A 6,653-nucleotide genomic window follows, 5' to 3' on the forward strand; every position below is an offset into this window, starting at 1 on the left:
ATATGTCCTCAGGTGAGGATTTAAAAAAAAAAAAGTGAGGCAGAATCCATAGCACAAGCTGGGGACAGACAGAAACCCAGGGCAGTTCTTGTCACTTCCGAACTGGGCATGTGTCCTGCAGCCAGCAGGCCCCTCCCCTGGGAGCTGAGCACCACCCCCTGCAGCCCCTGGAGGAGCAGAAGGGCCAGCAGCTGCCTCCCCCAGGGGAGGTGATGGGTGAGCCCACCCCCCACCCAGCAGCAGCAGAAGGTGTAAGCGACCCAGCACTGCCACTTCACCCCCAAACCTCCCGCAGCCAGAGTTTCTGTGAACTCCACCCCCACCTTGTGGAGACTCCAGGAGAGGGAGTTCCGGGAAATACAGTCCAGCCTAGCCCAGCCGCCACGTCCCCAGGCCTGCACATGCCACTGTCTGCTCCAGGGGTGAGGAAAGGAGGGGACGACTGGTAGGCTGGGGCCAAGGGCGCTCTCTCTGAAAGGGTAGAGGAGGGGCAAGTTCTAGGGGTAGTGCTGAGGGGAATAGGTAGACTCCCTGGAAGGAGACCAGGGCCTTTCAGAAACTGGTTTGTGGGTAAAGGATATGCCTCTAAAGTAGTTTCCCTTTATCTTTGAGCCTCCTGGGCTGCATCCTGAGATGCAGGAGAGGGCGCGGGACAGAAGGTTCCCCAAAGCCCCTGTGTCTCTGAAGTGACATTTGAGGAGTCCAACCTGTAAAGAGTGAACACAGTTCCTGGGAGGCTGTGGTCCCACATCTTTTTTTTTCCTTTCTTTTAATCTTTATTGTTGAATGTATTACAGATGTTCCTCATTTTTCCCCCATTGACCCCCTCCTCCCTACTCCTGCCCCCTCCTGCCTTTTCCCACAATGTTGTCTGTATCCACTGGTTATGCATATATGCATATAAGTTTATTTCTTCCCACTCCCCAATTCCCCTCCCCTTTCAGGTTTGTCGATCTAGCAACCAATTTGTGCCTTTTTTTTTTTTTTTTATCCTCACCCGAGGACATTTTTCCATTTTTTGTTGAGATAGAGTGAGGAGGGAGAGAGAGAGAGAAAAACATCGACGTGAAAGGGACACATCGAGTGGCTGCCACCTACACAACCCAACCAAGGCCAGGGACAAACCACAACCGAGGTACATGCCCTTAGTGGGAACCGAACCTGGGTCTCTCTGGACTGCAGGCCGACACTCTACTGACAGCCTAATGGGAATTCCCTGGTAGGTAACTAGCTGCCTTTCTCTTGCTGCTTTTAAGATTCTCTCTTTGTCTTGAACCTTTTGCATTTTAATGATGATGTGTCTTGGTGTGGGCCTCTTGGGGTTCATCTTATTTGGGACTCTCTGTGCTTCCTGGACTTGTATGTCTGTTTCCTTCACCAAGTTAGGAAAGTTTTCTGCCATTATTGTTTCAAACAGGTTTTCAATTTCTTGTTCTCGCTCTTCTCCTTCTGGCACCCCCAAGGTGCGAATGTTGGCACGCTTGAAGTTGTCCCAGAGGCTCTTTACACTATCCTCATTTTTCTGAAATTCTTTTTTTCTTTTCGGTGTTCTGATTGGGCATTTTTTGCTTCCTTATATTCCAAATCGATGGTTTGCTTCTTGGATATACGTACTCTACTATTGGATCTGTGTAAATTATTCTTTATTTCAGTTAATGCCTTCTTCATTTCTGACTGTGCATCCATCATTTCTGACTGGTCCTTTTTTATGCTCTTGAGGCCCTCACTAAGTTCACTGAGGTTCTCACTAAGTTCATTGAGCATTCTTATAAGCAGTATTTTGAACTCAGCATCTGCTAGGTTGCTTATCTCCATTTCGCTTAGTTCTTTTCTTGGGGTTTTGTTCTGTTCTTTCATTTGGGACCTGTGTTTGTTTCTGTGTATATCTTAACGAGCAGTATGGGGCTAGTTAAGATGCTGAGACCACATGCTGCTTTTTTGAAAGAATTAGGAAAAACCTGAAGCAGGATCCAAGACAGGCCAATCCTATGGTTAAGCAAGTGGCAACAGCTTGGGTGGGCCTGAAAGTTGGGTGGGGCGGGGCAGTGCCTCAGGGAGTCACCAGGGCGGGGCTACCAGGTTGCTGGAGTACCAGGTATGGCGACTGTCTGCCGACCCAGGGAAGGGCTCACCAAAGGAACAAAGGCCTCTGACAGCACATCTGTCCCGGAGAAAGCCCCCTCTCCAGCCCTCGCTCCAGTGCCAAACAGCTCAGTTCTTCCCTGTATGTCTCTGGTGCCCCTCGAGCTGCCTCCCCTCCAAGCTTAGAGGGAGAGAGTCCGATAAGTCCGTGCGCGGGCCCTTTAAGGAGCTGCCTGGGGCTCCAGCCGCCTCAGCTTCCCTGAGCCTCAGTTCCCGCTGGTTTTTCCAGCCAGAAGTTATGGGGATTCTCTTCCTGGCACTGGAACCCTGAGCGGGACACCTGGTGTGGGACGGGGACCCCTCAGTCCTCAGGAAGGACCTTCCCAGCTGAGGTGTCCTCCTGATTTTGTTTGTTTGTTTAATCCTTACCTGAGGACATTTTTTCCATATTTTGTTCAGATAGGGTGGGAGGGAGTGAGAGAGAGACAGAGAAATATCGACGTGAAAGGGACCCAGATCTCTCCGGACCGCAGGCCGACGATCTAACCACTGAGCCAAACCGGCCAGGGCCCTCCTGATTTTTATCTGCCACATGTGGGTGTGGGATCAGCCTGTCGCGCCTCCGCCCTCCTCCCAGTCTGGATGCGGCTGCTGCTTTAATTTTGTAGTTGTAGGACTACCATTCAGCTTGATTTCAGGCGGTTTTGAACAACGGTTGTTCTGTAGTTTGTTCTGTAGTTTGTAACTTTGATGTGGGTGTGGGAGGATACGATACTGTGTTTACCTACGCTGCCATCTTGACCGGAAGTCCTAAAGTATTCTTTATTTCAGTTAGTGCCTCCTTCATTTCTGACTGTGCATCCTTCATTTCTGACTGGTTCTTTATTATGCTCTTGAGGCCTCACTAAGTTCACTGAGCATCCTTATAAGCAGTATTTTGAACACAGCATCTGTTAGGTTGCTTATCTCCATTTCACTTAGTTCTTTTCTTGGAGATTTTTTCTGTTCTTTCATTTGGGACCAGTTTCTTTGTCACCTCATTTTGGCTGCAAATGCCACAATAGAGCCTGCAGACATTAAACAGAGTAATAAAAATAATAAAACAAAAGAATAATAATGAGCCCTGGCCAGTGTGGCTCAGCGATTAGAGCGTCGGCCTGCGGTCCAGACAGACCCGGGTTCGGTTCCCGCTAAGGGCATGTACCTCGGTTGCAGTTTGTCCCCAGCCCTGGTTGGTCAAGCAGGTGGCAGCCACTTGATGTGTCCCTTTCACGTCGATGTTTCTCTCTCTCTCTCTTCCTCTCTCTTTCTTCCACTCTATCTGAACAAAACATAGAAAAATGTCCTTGGGTGAGGACAGAACAAAAAAACAAACAACAAAACAAAGAATAATAATGAAATATTATGAAAAACTTTATGCCAATAATTTTGACAACGTAAATAAAATAGACAAATTGCTTGATAATTATAGTTTACCAAAATTAACACAAGATGAAATTGAAAATCCCAAATATCTTTTTTTTTTAATCCTCACCCGAGGACATTTTTCCATTTTTTGTACAGATAGAGTGGGAGGGAGAGAGAGGAAGAGAGAGGGAAACATCGATGTGAAAGGGACACATCGAGTGGCTGCCACCCGCACGACCAACCAGGGCCGGGGACAAACTGCAACCGAGGTACATGCCCTTAGCGGGAACCGAACCCGGGTCTCTCCGGACTGCAGGTGGACGTTCCAACCGCTGAGCCAAACCGGCCAGGGCCCAAATATCTTATCTGTTAAAAAAATTAAAAGTATTATCAAAATCGTTCCCATAAAAAAAAAAAAAAAAAACATTTCAGGGAATGCAGACATTTGGGAGGCTGTGTCAGTGTGTGTAGGGCATCTTTACAGATCGCTGGCCCCTGGCTTGTGAATCAGCCTTCTTAGTGCTTGATGAGTTTTATAAAGCTGTTCTCTCTAACTCAGCAAAATACCATTACCTTAAATTTTGTTATTATTTCAATTGGCCTATAGCAAATGATTCGTTGTTAAATTGTTATGCTAAAAGCAAATATGCATATATATCTTCGTTCTCCATTTGTAACTTTTAGAACATTATTTACTGTAGCTTAATGCTTAACCTGTTTTAAACAGGGAACTAAATATGTCTGATGTGGTAGGTGATAGGCTGCCTATGGGACCCTCAGCCCATAAACAACTTGGGAAAAATCAAACAAATGGCAAGATTACCATGACTTCTCAGGTGAACTTTTTTTGTTATACAACATCTATTTTGAATTTGTAAATATTTTAAGTGTTCTATTAAGGCATGTAATAAACTATTTTCTTGGGTGGGGGAAGAAAACATTTAAGGGAGAAATAACACCAAACTTAGACAAACTTTCAGAAAATAGAGGAGGAAACACTTCCCAATTCATTTCATGAGACCAGAAATACCCTGACACCAAATCTCAACAAAGACATTGTAGGTAGGTATGTAGGTAGATAGATGATAGATAGATAGATAGATAGATAGATAGATAGATAGATAGATAGATAGATAGAATCTAGATCTCAGTAGTTTAACCAGATTTATTTCTTCTTATGCTACCTTTCTAAAATGGATCATCAAGTGTCCATCAGTAGATGAGTGGATAAAAAAAGCTGTGGTACATATACACAATGGAATACTATGCAGCTGTAAGAAAGAGAGATCTCTTATCCTTTGAGACGACGTGGAGGGACCAGGAGAGTATTATGCTGAGCAAAATAAGCTAGTCAGGGAAAGAAAGTACCACATGATCTCTCTTATTTATAGAATTTCATGAACAAAATAAGCTGATAAGCAAAATAGATCCAGAGACATGGATGCAGGGAACAGACTGACAAACCTCAGAGGGAAGAGGGTTGGGGGGTTGGGAAGAGCTAAACCAAAGAACGTGCACGCATATATGCATGACCAATGGTCACAGACAATAGTTTGGGGAAAGCAGGAGGCGGGTGAGAGCGGGTAGTAGGGGGTCAATGGGGGGAAAAGGGGGAACATCTGTAATACTTTCAATAATAAAGATAAAATCAAATCAATCAATAAATTAGCCTATTAAAAATAAATAAGTAAAATGAATGGGTCATCAGAAAGGCTCAGCTAGTCACAGACACTCAGGGACCAGGCTGATGACACTTCCATCTCAACACGTGCTCCCATTAGGACTCAGGTGGAGAAAGGAGACAGTGATTCTCAAAGCTTCTGCCCTGAAGTGACATGTGTCACTTATGCTCATGTTCATGACTATGTCCCGAGGAGATGGGTAAGCTCTAACATGTTCTTGGAGAGAGAAGGAAATGGATAGTGAAAATTCAGGAGGCGTCGAGATATATGTAACAGAAGAGCTGTGAGTAACATGAATGACCTGCCCAGTGAGAGTGCAGAGGGCCACACGGGGGCCGAGGGCCTGGCCTTAAGACATTTCACCAGCCCTGGCCAGTTTGGCTCAGCGGTTGGAACGTCGGCCCACAGACCGGAAAGTCCCGGGTTCAGTTCCCACTAAGGGCATGTACCTCTGTTGCAATTTGTCCCCGGACCCGATTGGGGTCGTGTGGATGGAAACCACTGGATGTGTCTCTCTCACATCGATGTTTTTTTTTCTCTCTCTCCCTCCTCCTCTCTCTCCCGCGCTATCTGAAGATAAAAAAAGAAAAAGAAAAGAAATATCACCAGCCTGCCTGGCCTGTATGGTTGAGCATCGACCCATGCACCAAAAGGTTGCCAGTTTGATACCCGGTCAGGGCACATGCCCAGGTTGCGGGCCCAATCACCGAGAGAGGGGGGGGCATGCAGGAGGTGTCCAAAATCAATGTTCTTTCTCATCAATGTTTCTATCTCTCCCTCCCTCTCACTTTCTCTCTCTCTAAAATCGATTAAATAAATAAATAAATAAATAAATAAGAGGGCAATTGCACCAGCCTAAGGGAGGGAGATGAGCCTGTGAAGGAGGCTGAGCTGGAGCAGCCAGAGCGGGGCTGGGAATCAGGTGAATTCATGAAGGGATTGGCCAATGGTGTCTAATGGGTTGAGAGGTCATGTAAGATGAGCATGTCGCTGCTACCAGAACAAGACTTAGTCAGTGGCGTAAAGGAGTTGGAAGCCCAAACGGAATGAGTAAGAACTGAGTGTGAGGTGAAGAAAGGAAAACAAAATATGGACAGCCTTTTAAGAAGTTGGTTGTGAAAGGAAGAAAAGCTGTCACTGGAAGAGAACACGTGTTAAGAGGGTTTGTTATTTCAATGGGAGAGCCTGAGGATCTTTAAACACAGGAGGAGGGACCTGGTTTGGAGGAAGTGTTAACCATATGAAAGGGAGTCAGGCACAGCATAAGGCTCCTGGACAGCAGGGCCTGCACATCCGCAGTGAAGAAGCAGGAGGAGGAGTGGGGTGGGGCTACATCCGCAGTGAAGAAGCAGGAGGAGGAGTGGGGTGGGGCTACGGAGAGCTGAGCTGCTGTGAGTGGAGAAGAGGCAGCAGAGGAAGCCAGAGGGAAAGGCAGAAGAAAGGAGCGAATGCTTATCCAGGCAGACAGTGGGGGTCGGGGGC

This window comes from Molossus molossus, unplaced genomic scaffold (assembly GCF_014108415.1).
Source record: "Molossus molossus isolate mMolMol1 unplaced genomic scaffold, mMolMol1.p scaffold_m16_p_4, whole genome shotgun sequence".
Lineage (NCBI taxonomy): Eukaryota > Metazoa > Chordata > Mammalia > Chiroptera > Molossidae > Molossus > Molossus molossus.